This window comes from Ambystoma mexicanum, chromosome 4q (genome assembly GCF_040938575.1).
Source record: "Ambystoma mexicanum isolate Mex_15411 chromosome 4q, UKY_AmexF1_1, whole genome shotgun sequence".
NCBI classification, from domain to species: domain Eukaryota; kingdom Metazoa; phylum Chordata; class Amphibia; order Caudata; family Ambystomatidae; genus Ambystoma; species Ambystoma mexicanum.
Window position 1 is genome coordinate 543,047,204 of NC_090928.1, and position 16,347 is coordinate 543,063,550.

General features: G+C 48.5%; 1 protein-coding gene across 2 annotated transcripts in view; it reads left to right on the forward strand.

Annotated features, from left to right (window-relative positions):
* HECA (hdc homolog, cell cycle regulator) overlaps nt 1-16,347 on the forward strand; it is a 437,124-nt gene that overhangs the window by 230,123 nt on the left and 190,654 nt on the right. The gene's annotated exons all lie outside the window — the stretch shown is intronic.

Here is a 16,347-nt window from a genome sequence, read left to right on the forward strand (position 1 = left end):
TGGCTGTCCGGTTTTCCATTGCAGCCGTCAGTTTCTCTACTCCAAGGAGTTCCCAAACCTTAACTCACCAGTATGCGATGTGAGGGCCCTCCCGCTCTTTCCAAAATCGAGCTTGCGTAAAGGCGGGCCGCCATAAGTAGTTGTGTGATTAGCCGCGCTCTGGGACCGGACTGTGGATAGGACCCGTCATCTGGAGTGTCTCCCAACAGCATCACTAATGGGTCCAATGGGAGGAGGTTTCCACAAATGTCCTTAATTTTGGACCTGATCTCCAGCCAAAAGGATTGAATGGTCGGACAATGCTGCCACAAGTGCCCCAAGTCTCCCTTTGCCCCACAACCATTCCAACATACATCAGGGTAATCTACATTCATTGCGTGCAGCCTCTACGGTGAAAAGTACCATCGGTAGCATATCTTAAGTGCGCATTCCCTGACCGTTGTACATCTAGAGGAGTTATGTGCTCTGTCCCAGATTCTCTGCCAAGACTCTGGAGATACCTCTATCCCCAACTCCCTCTCCCATTGCAGCATATAATGGAGTTTCTCCTCTTCTGGGACGTTTTCTAGTAGGCGATAACACGTTGTCACTTTGTGTGAACGTTGCCCTTCCGAGACCGTTAACTTTAAGCCTGAGGGTGGCCAGTGGCAGGCTTTTTAACAATCGGGTTAGTGGCCAATGCCTGAGTTGTACACATCTAAATCTCTCCGTCTCTGGGAGGTTAAATTTCTCCTTGCACTGGGTGAAGGTCAAGGGGTTATTGTCAGCATAGAGCTCTTGTAGTCTTAAGGTCCCCGTTGTTGACCAATTTTGATATGAACTGGGTTGGAGCCCTGGAGTGAAGGCTGGGTTCTGCGTGATTGGGGTTAGAGGGCCGAGTCCCGGGGTGATTCCCCCCCCCCCTTAGCGTACAATGTCTGTCCCAGCAGCAGAGCGTAGAACCCGTGGTTGGGAGAAGGGGCCTCTAGGAGGCCCGTACATCTCGCATTAGAAAGGGGAGATGAGAGAGAGAGGGGCTCCGGAGAACTCTTGTTCAATGTCTCGCCATTTGGGGGGGGGTCCGGTTGGATAGCCCAGCTCAGTATGGGGGCGGTTTGAGTTGCTAGATAGTATCTCACGATGGAGGGGAGCCCCAGGCCTCCTAGCTGCCTGCTTCTGATGAGGATCTTATGCTGAATTCTAGGCGTTCTACGCTGCCAGATAAAGCGGCATATTTCTTTCTGCAAGTCTTGTAGGTCTCTCTCTAGAATCTAGACCGGAAGGGCTTGGAATGGTAAAGAAGCCGGGGTAGCAAGGTCATTTTAACGGCACTTATCAGCCCTAACTATGATATTTCTTGGAGGGCCCATTTTTGTAGGGACTCCTTCGCATCTTTTATCAGCGGAGGAATATTGGCTCTCACCAGACCCGAATATGTCGGAGTTAAGTGTACCCCAAGGTAAGTGATTTTGGAGTTTCCCCAGATAAGTGAGAAGGTGTTCTGTAGGGCGTTTAGCACCTGCAGTGTTTCAGACAAATTCAGGCCATTTGATTTGGTCATGTTTATTGTGAAGCCCGAGATCTGGCCAAAACAGTCAAGCAGACCCATAAGCGGGGGAACCGAGGTCTGAGTCTCCCTTAAGGAGCAGAGCATGTCGTCCGCATAGAGCGATACTTTGTGGCTCTGATCTTCTACCTCGAACCCCTGAATTTCGGGGTGGAGGCGGATTTGTTGGGCTAATATTTCCATTGCTAATGCAAAAACCAATGGCGATAGGGGACACCCCTGCCTGGTCCCTCTGCCGAGAGGTATCTGTGGTGTCCAGTGGGCGTTGACTCGTATTCGGGTGGAGGGAATCCAGAAGTTAGACAGGACCAGTTTAGAGAAATGTGGGCCGAAGCCAAAACCCTCAAGGACCAATTGCAGATAGTCCCACGACATGCTATTGAAAGCCCGATGGGCATCTAAGGATAGCAGTGAGAAGGGACCTCGTAGGGAGGGGGCTAGAGCTATTAGGTCTATTGCTCTCCGAATGTTGTCGTGGGCCGCGCGGCCCTAGATAAAGCCTGTCTGATCCCTGTCTATTAGTGTAGGTAACACTTCCCCCAATCGCCGTGCTTTAATTTTACTAAACAGTTTGGTGTCCATATTGAGCAAGGCTATGGGCCGGTAGGATACACAATCTGTCGGATCTTTTCCAGGTTTTAAGAGTAGGGTGGTATTTGATTCAGCCATGGATTGTGTGACGGACCCTGTTTCCCATAAGACATTCAATAGCTATGTGAGGCGCGGTACGAGTTCTGTAGCGAAGGTTTTGTAAAACTTATTTGTGAATCTGTCTGGGCCCGCAGCCTAGCCGATAGGGGGGGCTTTAATGGCAAATTCAACTTCTTCCACCAATATTGGGGCTTCTAAGGATTCTAATGAGGACTGTGGCAGCTGAGGGAGATCCGCCTTGGTTATGAACTCTTTGGCGGACTGCGGGTCCCCCTTGTGCTGGGTTGCATGTTCCCTGAAATATTCTTCTATGATGCAGCGTTTACCTTCTTCAGAGTAGGTGCCTTTGCCTGATTTATCCCTCAGAAAGTCTATTCTATTTTGCTTAGTCTGTTTACCCAATTTGGCTGCTAATAATTTGTTAGCCTTATTTCCTTTTGTGTAAAAGAATTGTTTTGTGCGCATCATACTGTAGGCCGCCCTCCCCATGTGATGTGTTTCGAGCGCTTTTTTTGCCATACTCAGGTCTCTCAGTGAGCGCCGTGAGGGTTTTTTCTTGTGCGCTTCCTCTAGTCTCCGGGCTTCCCCCTCCAAATGCTGCAGCAGTAATCTCCTAACTCTCCCCCTTTGTGTTGCCTGTTCTATTAAGTGGCCCCTGAGCACTGCTTTGCTTGCTTCCCAGATCGTACCCCAGCTCACATCCCCAGTGCCATTCTCTGATGTGGTCACAAATCCCTGGATCATCTAACAGAAAATCATTTAGTCTCCAGGGAGGTTTTATAGGGGAGATAGTTCGGGGCGGGGTTATGGACAGTAAAACCGGTGAGTGGTCTGCAAGCTCCTCTGGGAGTATGTCTACTTCCAATACATTCTGGATGAGTGTGTCTGAGATCAAAAACATGTCCAGCCTTGAAAATCCCCCCTGAACTGCCGAGAAATATGTGTAATTCCTTTCTTCTTGATGGCAATATCTCCACACCTTGGTCAGGGAATGATCTTTCAATAGTGCGGCAAGAGCCTTGACGTTGTTCTTGTCATTTAATGTTGGCGGTAACGTTTTGTCAACCAGGGGGTTGATCATCGCATTGAAGTCCCCCCCCCCCCTGGATCACTTCCCCCTCAGCGTGATCGAGTAAGGCTTTCGATAGCTTCATGAAAAACAGGTCTTGGTTAGTGGTTGGGGCATAGATAGAGACCAGTGTTACCCTACAGCCATCCAGAGTGGCGATAACCAGCAGAAACCTTCCCTCCTCATTTCAGACCATTCCCAAGGTCTTAAAGGCGATCCCCTTGTGCACCAAGATGGCACCCCCACGTTTTTTCAACCCGCTTGGGGCAAAGAATTTGGTGGGGTAAAGCCTATCGTTTAGGCGGAAGTCATCAGACGGTCGTAAATGAGTCTCTTGGACAAACAGGAATGATGCATCTAAGGACTTCAGTCTATGGAGGAGTGATTTGCGTTCCAGTGGGGAGATCAAGCCTTGTACATTAAGTGATATGAACTTATAACTAAGGGTGATGTGGTCGCTCAGGTTTTCGCTTTAAGCCGGCCCTACTGACCAAGTCAAAAGTAGGATATTTCTCTCGATCAAACATTGCGGTGCAGCATGAATAAGGATTGTGGTGAGTCAAAACATAACATCTCCCTACCTGCTTCCAGGTGGGAGTATACTCAGTAAATACAAAACAAAAATTAGGGTAAAAACAGATAAAACCATATAAACTCGCTACTATCAGCAAAAATTGCATTGTTCCTAGTCCCCTTGGTAATTTAAACCAGATACTAAATCTCTCGTGCGCCATCCATTCCGTTGCCCAAGTCAGCTATTAACAAATGTTCTTATGCCCTAAATCGAGCTAAACAAGAATTCAAAAGCGGCGGGGGGCTGCCATAATTTCACACAAACTTCTATTAAGGTGAAGTAGTCCCTTTCCGTCACCTCGGGCCAGGCTGCAGCTGAGGTATTCCAAGGTGCAGTTCAGGCATAGAAAGGAAGGCATCCCATGCTGTCCAGGATTTCCCGCTCTGCCAAGGAGATCTCTCTCTTTGGGTATCATTAGGAGCCAAGCGGAGATCCAAAAGGTGGGCATTTCTCCTCAGTAAAGAATGTGCCTCTCGCCTTCGGACCACTCAAGTCGCTGCCCAACTTTCCCCTTCCGACGATGCTGGAGGCAAAGCCTCTTCTGGGGCTTTGGTTGCTTTTGCTGGGCCTGGGTTTCCTGCGGCTTGTGGGTGTCGTCGGGATCTTCCCCGCCCAGTTTTTGGCAGAGGGTGTAAGGTGGAACCATTCGCCTCTTGGGATTGTGGGTTAGGGTCCATCTCATCGGACGTCTCGGCCATCAAGCCTTTCGCTGCTTCTTCTGAGGAGATTGTGTGGTGTTGATCATGGAGTTCGAACATCAGCTTGCATGGGAACCCCCAGCGATAGCAGATCTTTCGGGCCCTTAACCAGGATGTTACCCTCTGTAGATGCCGTCTGCACGCCAGAGTGTAGGGGGCCAGGTCCTGAAAGAGTTGGACCTTCGCGCCTTGGAATGTTATTGAGTCTGAGTTCCTGGCTGCAGCCATGATGTCCTCTTTCTGACGATAAAAGTGCACCCGAGTGAGCACATCTGGGAGTAGGTTTTTCCCCATTTGGGCTGAAGAGTATACAAGGTGGGTACTGTCTAGTTTTAGCTCTTCGTTCGGTGGGAGGTCCAGGAGGGTTCTAAACAGCGTCTCTACATATTCCGCCAATTCTCAATCGGCTATCTGCCGGGGAATCCCCCGAAGGCACACGTTGTTTCGTTTCGACCTGTTTTCCAGGTCGGCCTGTTTTGCCCAAATGTCTTCAAGGTGCTCCTCAATGTCCTTTACCCTTCCTGCTAGGGCTTCATTGTCATGGGATTGCACACAGGTTACATTCTCGAGGTCATTAACTCTAGACTCTAGTCCCCCAAGGTGGGACGTGAGGTCTGCAAGTGACTGAGCCAGCAAGTCTTTGGAGGTCTGAATTTCTTTTTTAATCTCCTGGGTGATGTCTTGCTTCAAGGTCTTAAACATTCCCTCTAAGTCTTCTCTGGACATCGTCATGTTGGAGGCCAGCTTCGGGGTTGGGGCCGGGTGGATTTCAGCCGTGGTAATGTAAGTAGAGGGTGGGTCCCCAGGCTGTGGTGTTGGGTAGGCCTGAATGCCGTGTGTTTTCCTTTTAGCCGCTGTTTTGGGCATCCCCTGGCGAGATTGCAAGTGTTGCCCACTTGATTTTACCGGAGACCCGGAGCGCCCGAGGGGAGAGGCGTGCAGGGGCTCGGTGTGTGTGTTTTGGCTAAGCACTGTAGGATGTGAGAAGCTTTGGTGGTTTTGTGATGTTATTGTGGGCCCATTCACAGCCGTTAGGCTCTCGCTCTAGGGCTCTATTACAACTAACCCGACTCCTCTATTGGAAAGCACCACCCTCACTCTGCACTCCCGGGCCCAGACACTCACTGGGGCTTTGCGTATGTGTCTTCGGGGACCTCCGCTCCTCCTTCAGCCTCCAGATGCCAGGATGCCTCCTGCTTTCGCTGGCCTGCTCCCTCAGGGGTCTTATGAATCCCCCTGCTATGTCCTGCTGCCCCCGGGAGCCGGTACCACGCAGGGCCGAGGCTGGCAAGGCTGCAGAGGCTTTCTCCCTAACCGACACTCCCTCTATGCCAGCATGGGCTCCCCCGGCCACCAGGCGGGCCGCTCAGCAGATCTCAGGGCCGGCAGGGCAGCAGGGTCCTCCACTCCTCCCGCCCGATGGGCCGCAATGCTCTTTCGGCTCCTCGTCTCTCAGGGGGGCTTCCCCTGCTTAGCCTGCCGTCCCCTCCAGGCGCAGCCCACCGCCGCACGCGCCACCCCGAGCAGAGCTCCCAGGGGTTGGCGCCGCACCGTAGCCGTTGCCGGGGGGCAGCGGGACTCAGTCTGTCTCTAGCGTTCAGGCCGAATCGTCCGGGGGATCCACCGGCCCTCGCTCAGATCACTCGGTTGGTCTCGTCCCTGGCGCTGCGCCGCAGGTCCTTGCCCCCTCGGAGGGGTCCGGATCTCCTCACGAGGGTCACCGCCAGCAGCCCGGACCTCCGCTGCTGCACCTCTCTGCTGCAGCAGCGGAGGTCCGGGCTGCTGCACTTCTCTGCTGCACCTCTCTGCCGCTGAAGTCATCCATCGGGTCACAGCACCATTTTGTTTTCTTCACCGGCAGATTTTCTGCAGCCCGAAAAGTGCTCCATATGAGGGGCTTTAAGCCTCAAAGCCCACCAGAATCATTGGCCTCGGTTCTTTCGGAGTCAAAATTGAGCGAAAATTCCTCAGTTGAATGGGGAAAATGCATGACTTGGGCGTTACGGAGTGGAGCTCAGGGGAAACAGGCCCTGCCTAGCTGCCTAGCCACGCCCCCAGTCCTCTCACTACTTTTAATGTGTGCCCAGTGGTGAATTGCTGACAGATTCTGCAGTTCACCCTAAAGAATGCAACATGCTCAGCTAAATTTGGTATGAACCAGTCTGCCGCAAGCGTTGCTGCTAGATTCTCTTTTGACATATGCGCCAGGTAATGTAATTGCTCCAGTGCTATTTTTCGTAGGGCTATAGGCATTACTGGTTTACTAGTGCTGTCTTGTCGCCACAAGCTGTCAAGAGGGTTTTAAAGAACACCCTCGATGTTTCCACAGGTTTTTCTCTTCCTGTGGTACCTCCCCTTGGAGCTCCATTAGTTGCGTTTGCCCAAGATCGTTATAGGCTTCCGCTGTGGTTCATGCAACCATCATTCTTTCATGGGTGCACGCCACTTCCACTTCCATAACCGTCTCACCTTTGGATGCCATACGCTTGGCTTCTGTGTCTGCCACATGATTTCTGCGTGAGACAAAATCTGTCCCTTTCGTGTGGGCGGCGCATTTCACGACCACTATGCCCACTGGGAACCGTAGTGCCTTTATCAGCCTGTCCAATCAGGCTGCGGGCTGCACTGGCGTGCAGTACGCTCGGAGGTAGCCCCTCTTCCAGCGCGCTAAGCCTGCGTGCACCGTTGACGTCACATGGGCAGAGTCACTATACACCGTTACTTCCTGGTCTGCGTGATTCTCAATGGCGAGTATCAGCACCAATAATTCTGCAGCCTGTGCTGAATAGTGAGATGGTATTCCTGCACCAACAAGTACTCGAAATTCTTCATTTGCTGTGTGTTCCATCACAGCGATGCCTGTGTACCTTTGCCAGTCACTTTGGTCGATCCTCGAAGACCCGTCAACAAAGATGATCTCTCCTCCTGCCAAGGCATTTTCTTTCACCCTGTGGATTTCACCATAGAATTCTTTATAATTTGTGCAGTCATGTATCGGCTCTCCTTCAGTGACTGGTTCTGCTATAAACATAGCTGGGTTCACTATTTTACATCAGACTATTTTAATCAATGGGTTTGATATGATCACTTCATAGGCAGAAGCTCTCTGAGATGTCAATGTGCCCTTTGGTTTCGCTAAGATGGCAAATAATGAGTGCTCGACGTATAACGTCATGGAACATCCCATTACAATGGTTGTCGCTGTCTCTATGGCGAACGCTGCGGCAGCTAAACTTTGTTCGCATGGGAAGTGGTCTCTCATTACTGGGTCCAGATTCCCACTGTAGTATGCTAAGGACTTGTACCCCAATGAGGTTCTTTGAGCGAGCACTGCCGTCATAACGCTGCCATCTGTATGTGAAAACAGGTAAAATTCCTCTGCATAATTGGGAATTCCGTGAACTGGAGCTGTACAAATCGCTCTCTTGAGTTCAGTAAACCCCTTCTCCATTGTCTCAGACCAGTCAATCTTTTCTTTTGTCACTTGGGCCTTCTTTAGGGCCTGAAGTAAAGGCTTAGTATACGAGCTGTAATCGAAAACCCATGCCCTAACTTAGTTTCATAGGCCTAGAAAGCTCTGCATTTGCTTCATCATGTGTGGTTTAGCCGTGTTCAATATGGCTTCAACCCTTTCTGGGGTCACCTTCTTGCCTTCATGTGAGATTAGCTGGTCAATGTACAGCACTTCCTGTTGACAATATTGTAACTTTTCCTTGTCAATCTTATAACCCTTCTCAGCCAGTGTAGTCAGTAGCTGAACAGAATCGTGCCTGCATTGCTCTTCTGTGGTGCTGCAGATTAGGATGTCATCCACATACTGCAAGACAATGCTTTCTAATGCAACATTGCTCAAGTCCATCTGCAGAACTCTGTTGAAAATAGACGGAGACTCAAAGTACCCCTGTGGCAGCCTTGTGCTTTTCAAGTGCATTTGCCTGAACGTGAATGATGTCAGATCTTGTGAGTCACGATGCAACGGAATTGAGAAAAAGGCATTTTTCAAGTCAATAACCGTGAAATATTTTGCCTCGACGGGTATATTACATAGAATTGTAGATGGGTTAGGGACTAGAGGGAACTCAACCTCAACAATATCATTTATTGCTCGTAAATCCTGAATTAAACACCAAGACCCCCCCTTCGATTTTTTGACAGGATAAACTGACATATTACATGGTGACTCTGACGTCACTAAGATGCCCTGGTCCATCATGGCAGAAATTGTCTTAGAAATCCCTTCATCTGCCTCTCTGGACATGGGATATTGTTGGGCTCTTGGTAAAATTGCTCCTGGTTTCAGTTTAATCTTTACTTCTCCCATCCCCTTCAAGAGGCCTACGTCATCGGGTCCTGTAGTCCACACTGAGACAGGCACTTTAGCTATATCATCATCAAAATATTCAGGACGTTTTAGTGCCAACAACATTCTCTGTGGTACTTCTCTTTTAATCATCTTTACCCAAAAGGTGAGACTTACTTCCACCATTGTTTCTCCTGTGTCTGCTTGTTCTTCAAACAGATCGTCATCGGTGACGTCAGTCACTCGATATCCTTCTTCGATGGCGATAATCGCGCACCATTTTCTGCCTTCATCATCGTAGCCATCAACCAATACTACTTTCCCTCGCACTGCTGCTGTGTGTATCGTCAAGGGAAATACTTGTCCCTCCTCCTCATGCATAGGTATTCTCGGTCTGAATAAAAACTCATCAGGGGTTCTCATGGTTCTATCTGCAAAGCCTGGCAATCCCGCCATAAGCACACGCATGCCATATGCGAAAACTTCTGGCTCCAATGGTATGGCCCTCATGGCTGTGTCCTGAGTATGCTCTAATCATTTCGCATACATTTGAATAGTGCATTCCTGGAGTGGAGCATACAATGCCCTCCTCCGTGAATGAAATTGTCATGTTCAACTTTGTCATTAAGTCTCGACCCAAAATGTTTACTGGGTCTGACGCGAATACAATAAAGGTACATTCATTTCGCACTCTCCTATGGAGACTGGGAGTGAATTTGTAAAGGGAACTCGACTGTGAGCTTCTCTAAAACTCTGAGTATCTATGGCCTTGCCGGACAAAGAAAACTTGCCTTCACGTATACACGAGCGTGTTGCACCCGTGTCCACTAGGAAGGAATATTCTTTACCCCTATAACGACATCCACCCTAGGTTCCCTATGAGGGTCTGGTGTCACTGATAGGATAGAGCACATCATGGTTCCTAGTGAGCTGTCCTGGTTCATATATGTTTGGCCCACTGTGCACTTGCGGATTTTCCCCATTCCTAGTGTTACTTCCCCTTCCGGGATTCTGGGTTTGTGGTAGTTGCGGCGGTGCCTGTTGGAATTTTCCTGGTGGAAAATTCCCCATGCTTCGTGGTTGCGCCCCTTGTTGCGTTTCGTGGAGTGTAAACAAACCCCTTTCACAACATCTTTAAACGTGGTTATAGCCCAGTCGTTCCCTATTATATGGGACTCTGGGTACACGTTTCTTCTAGCCGCTATATTTAAAGTGCAGGAATAATGCAAATCCTCTCACTTCTCAGGTGTCCGCCTTGGTAACCTCTCTCTTCTTGGGTGTCCACCCCGGTAACCTCTATTTATTCAATTATTCTCGGGTCATTATCCCCTTATATATATACAGCCTTCTCTACTTCTAACTATATTTAGTTTTTTCATCCTCCCTCCGTTACCTTTTCCCTTTACTTGTTTCTAAAGCATGCGCTTTTGCCAGACCATTAGTCTTTTTCACTCACTGTTCGCATTGTTCCTCTCTGGACCCTCGGGATCACCGCCTTCGTTACCGCCTTCTTCAGATTTTCTCCTGATCGGCTACCCATAGGAATGGGAAGGGATGTGTTGGGATAACGGGTCCCTTCAGGCCCCGACTGCAGTCTTGCTTTAAACTACCACTGTCTACGGGGAGCTTCACAGTCTACTCAGCCGAATGGCAAAGGGCTTGTGATATTGCCGAAGACCTAGAGTTACTTTGTCAACTTTCAATAGGTGTCTTATTTTAATCAATAATCGATGGTCACAAACCATCCTCTGCTACCAAGTGTACTAGAGAGACCCCTGGCGGGCCCATAGTCGGAGCTTGCTCTGTAGTACTTTAAGACGAGATAGCAGCACCTTGAGGTGGATGGGGGTGTAGGATTTCTTACTCCAATACCAATCAATAAGGAAAACTCAATGGTTTGGCAAAGGGGTGCCCGTTTAATGACAAGTACAAAAAACGGGGGAAACATGGAAATCAACAGTGATTTGATAGCCCGTCTCGCTTCAACTCCCAACAACTTCATGCAATCAGTAACAGTTATACCCAAAATTAGTCACCATTGACGTGTAGCACTCAAAGGTTATCATGCAATTCTATTGGTTGGAAAAGGTAACTTAACTATAGGTGCTATATCAGTATATGGTAACGAGTGTGAGGATTGGATAAACATTATCAGGTGGGCGTCTAAGCCCTTCCTTCAAAAATGACTACTGTGGATGTCACAAAAAGTATGACGTCCCATTGGTTCTACTATCTACAGGACCCCAAGATTATTTGATCCATCGTGATTGGGTTGGCTTCGACCCCATGCATAAATCTCCACTTTAATTAGCAGCACGCAGAATGGTCAACACATTCATCACCCTTCCATCAATCAGTACTTTAGTGGCTATGTATCAATTAGTTGGCTGTGGTTGGCCTCGAAACTGTAGCCTCTTTTCAGAATAATTTATGGTATCTTCTGTTTGGGAGACAGCCAGGCGTAGGTGTGAAACTGTGCCTCTTCTCGCTCGGCTGGTCACGTGCTAGCACACAGTGAATTGGCTTAGTTTTCCTTCTATTTGCGCATTTAATGCTTATTCGTCTTGCCACCTGCCTGGGCCTCCTTATCTCGGCCTTCCTGGGGCTGGCTGTTCTGTTCTTAATTTTCGATTCCGCAAAGCTACTGTTCGCCTCCCTCTCTTGGTCTGACCTTGACTTCCCAGGCATGAGCTGCTCTTGCTGAGTTTCAATTCAGCTGTCTCTTCTCGTTTTAGTTGGAATTTAGTTGTCCTGTTTGACCCCTAGTAACCTGAGTTAATTCTGCTTTTGTATAAAGTGGACTCACACTTATATAGTGTGCTTCATTGAGGTAGATATGTTTATATAGGTGGCGCTTGCCGCTCTTTTTTTCTACTAAGCATAGCAAGCTGCACTGTTTTCTTAGCTTCTTGCGGTTACAAGCATATGTACAAGCGTTAGCTGGTTGAATATCTTCATCCTGCTTACATCTTAAGTTTCTTTATATTTCAACATCGTCTCTCCTTCTAGGTTCCCGCTATCCTTACTCGTATCGTTTCTTCTCTTGTGTCATCCTTGGGTCATCATATCTTCTATCTTCAAGTCCGTCTGGGCCTCCGTGATGTCACCATTCGTCTTCAATTAAGGCCTTTTGAGTTTCTTCTGGAACAGTGTTTAAGCAGTCTTCATTTCGTGTCATTTGCTGGTCGGGTTGTCTCAATGGATACCTTGCTGTCCATGGTTGTCTGGTTATTGGTACTTCAATAGGTATTGTTTTTCTGATAGGCACTGGGCAGAGCCCTACTGCGGCTCTCTGCTAGTTTATTTGCTCATCATACGTCACATATCTCGGTGTGAACGTTCCTGGAACTTAAAAATGGGCGACTGGAGTGCAGCCCATATTTGGGACCTCCTCTACAGACGTTTCCATAGACTCCATTTAGTTGGACTCAATACGATTCTCCAACATTTCCATTAGCATTTTGTACTGTGCTAAAAAAATAAAAGGACAAACTATTTTCTGTCCCAAATTCTTTTCTCTATCATACAATAAAGACCATAATCCATGGACCTTCATAACCATCTGCGGTCTCTGCAGTCCCCTTTCTAGGACATGCATCGTTAAAAGACCTGGATGGCACATGCACACCATCACAAGAACAGCCCTTCTACCCTTTTTACTTTTATGTTTGTATCACTCCCTCATTGCGTGCTTTCAAACAGTCACACATCCATCCACTTATCACTTCCAAAACCTCTACATATAACCCTATCAACATATTAACTTCCACACACCAGCTGCCACTACACAATGTTTTACAAATCTTGTCCATCTGCATTTCCCTTACTTATGCAAAAGAATTGTACACAGTGCTGCTATAAATGCGCATATGCATTCTGTAGTAACAGAAGTGCATGAATGGAAGGGGGAGTAAGGATGGGCAAGTGCTGATAGGAGCCCAGGATGGAAATGCCAAGGTGGAAGGCTACTGGGTATCTGCTGGGGTGGAGGAGTCCCAAGGGTGGAATGCACAGCCGCCAGGCAGTAGACCTGCAAGGGCAGTGCTGAAGGGGGGAGGTACTGGTGTCGACTATATGTAGGGCCTGGAACCTGTGAGGTTTATGAGGGACTAGGCCACGAGTTTCAGTGGCAGTGCTATGAGGTAGCAGAGAAAGGATACAGGGAAACAGTAAGAGAAAAGTAGAGTTTTCAGAAGTTTCTGAAACTTCCAGCTCAACCCTGAGAGGGGCAGGGAAGCTGTTCCAAAGAGAGGCACCAGCTGAAGGGATACCCCTGCCTCCCACTCTGTTTGGAGAAGCGTTTGACAAGCAGAGAATTGCAGTTAGAGGAGTGGAGGGCTTTAGCAGAGGAGTATTTAGGGAGAGAAAGTTGGAGATAGCATGGGCCCAGGCCCCAGAAAGCCTTGCAGATGATACAGTGGATCTTGATTTTTATCCTTGCAGCCACCAGGAGCCAATGTAGAGATTTTAGGGCTGCAGAGATACAATTGTTGGACTTGAGACCAAGGATAAGTCTTCCAGCCCTATTCTTAATTAGCTGAAGGGGCCGTAGAGAACGAAGGGTGGGGGGGTTGATAAACAGACTGTTGCAGTCGTCCAGCCGAGACAGGACCAGGGCTCTAGAGAAGATAAGCTTCTGGGGGAAGGTGAGGAAAGGTAGAATGCCTGTAAGGAGGTGAAGCTGAAAGTGAGCCTTCTTGACAAGGTCCAAAATGTAAGGAGTGAAGGAGAAAGAGGAGTCAAAGTTGACTCCAAGGTTTTTGGTGTCACAGGATGGTGATGGTAGAGGGCCCAAGGAGGGTGGCCAGAGGTTAGGAGGCAATCTGGACACAGGTGTCCCAATAAGAAGGATCTCCTTTTTACTGTCATCGAGACAGAGATTGTTAGCCAACCACAATGCCTGGATGGCGATTAGACAATCAGGGATAAAAGACAGGGAAGAGAAAGTAGTAGAGGGAAGACACAGAGCTCTCTTTCAAGCTGCCTACCTTCTCCTCCCTCATACCTGACACCCTGACTGCTATTCATGCATGGTGCTCTGCCAATGATCTCTGCCTGAATGCCATTAAGATGGAGATCCTTCTCTTCGGGACGCCTGCTCGTTGTCCACCCCCCACCCCTCTTGCTCTGGCCAGTCTCCCTGGGTCCTCTCCCCTCACCCACATGTGAGGCAAAAAACCTTGGGATAATCTTTGACCCCTCTTTCTCTTTCTCTCCTCACATGATAGGCATTGCCAAGAAGTCCAATTTCCAGCTGCATCTCCTCAGGGGCATTTTACCTTTCCTCACCTTCCCCAGAAGCTCAGTGTCTCTAGAGCCCTGGTTCTCTCTAGACTCGACTACTCACAAAGCCTCTTCCTCAACCGGCCTCTTTCCTCCCTTCACCCACTTCAACTAATCCAGAATAGGACTGCAAGATTTATGCTTTGCCTCAAGCCCAGGGACCGCATCTCTCCAGTCCTAAAATCTCTCCACTGGCTCCTGGGGATCACAGGGATCAAATTCAAGACCTTTATCATCCACAAAGCTGTGTGGGGCCTAGGACCTCTTTACATCCAGCTTTCGCTCCTTAAATTTGTCTGGCTCCCTTTCCTCGGATGGCCACTCCCTCTGGAATGCACCCCCCTCCTTCAGTCTTGAACTGGATCTTCTTAAGATCCCGAAACTGCTCAAGACTTTCCTTTTCTCCTCTTCCTTCCCTCACCCCCTTCCGTGCTAACTCTCCATCTGCCACTTCGACTGGGGCCTGGTCCCTCCAGAGTCATACAGAGGCAAGACCACCCCCTACCAGTCCCTCCTGCATCCCTTCTCAGCACTAGCCCTCTGGCCCCCTTTCCCGGACTAGCCCAACTTGTCCTCCATGTCCACTGCACTCTTCCTCCCCTTTCCTCCTTTCCCCTGGCACTTGCCACCTTGGCCCATCCAGCACTTGCTTGGCACCCCACCCCTGTACTTCTCCCTCACCTCCTCCCCTTGCACTTAGCACCTTTTCATGCACTTGCACGGTAGGATTGTCACAAGGCCAATATAACCGTTTTTGTTTTACTTTTTGATTCTGTCACGGCTCGCTCCCTTCGCTCCCGTTCCCGTCACTTGGGGGCATGTTTTGTTTTTTTTTCCCTACTGGTCATTTCCTCCGAACCTTATGCTACAGTGCTGTGAAGAATTGGGAGCGCTAAAACCTTATTTTCCAAGTTACTTCCCTTCCGGATCCATTCCAGGTTTTTGGCAGCCAGCATGCTACGTTAATCTAATGACTATGCTTCCCAGAATGCCTGGCTCACTGCCTCACCTCCTCCCTTGCAGGACAAGGTTGGGTGGAGGATAGGCAACACCTATGGCTGCAGGTGCAGCAGGCGGCACAGCTCAGGGGTGTGCTCGTTAAGGAGCTTTAAAAGCCTCAGTTTACTTCAGTCCAGCGCTGGTCATTGTTGCAGTGTTCCTGTTGTGACTGGTCCCTTGTTCTTGGTTCCTAGTTTTTGTGCCTGGTTCCTAGTTCCTGTTTCTTGTTCCTCTGCCCTGGATTTCTAATTTATGTGCTTAATTGATTTCTGCTTTCTGGATTTCCCTTTCTGTCTTGCTCTGTCTGCAGGCAGCCTTTCTCTGTGCTTTACCCATTGATGCTGCTCAATTTGCCTGTGTTCTCTGTTTCTTTGAAGCTGTCCTTAGCTACTGAAAAACTTGATGCATTAGTCTTTCCCTTTATAGATTTAGCTTCATGCCTTTTCTCCTTGGATGGGTGGGAAAGGTTTCCTTTTGTGATATCATTTTCCCTGCTCCTGATCCTTACTTTCTATTGGGATCCATTCCATGTTTTCCATTGCACTTCTGCTTTATTTCCCATTGACTATTAGGTGTGGGGTGCTGTTGTAACTAGTCCCAGTGTGAATTCCCTTTGTTTTCCTCACTATTCTATAAATACTATTCCTACTTGCCCCTTGACTAGGGTCTTATGTATTTAGTTTCCTCCACCCATTGCTGTTATAGCCTTCAGGGTCCCTGTTTCATCAACTGGGTTTGTGGGTTTACTGACATTCAAGTGGTCTTTCCGGTCCTCGTGAGTACTGTTTCTAAGTTCCTTATTCAGTATCATCCAGAGTGTCAGCTCACAGATCCTGTCCTTGCTTGCCCTCTACGTGGGCTTAGCGCTGTCAGTATCTGTAATAGCATAGTGGGTAAGGAGTTTGCCGACTTTCCTTTCAGTCATAAGGATGTACTAATTGCTTACACCACATCCCTTTTCATATATTGGTATTATTGTTTCACTCTATTTGCACTCCTGGGTTTTAGTATACACAAGTCTTGGGTATTGTATGCACGTTGTTAGATTCAAAGTTGTTCACTGTGTGATTCCGTGCACATTTCCCTTGCCATATTCATTGCCTTCTACCTTTCTTAACAGAATGACCAGCCATTATTCCCGTTTGAATATGGCCAGTTTAAAAAAGAAAGGCAGCAAGGCCACTAACAAGTTTGTACAGAAAGCTTCCCTTAAGTTTACCTGTGACA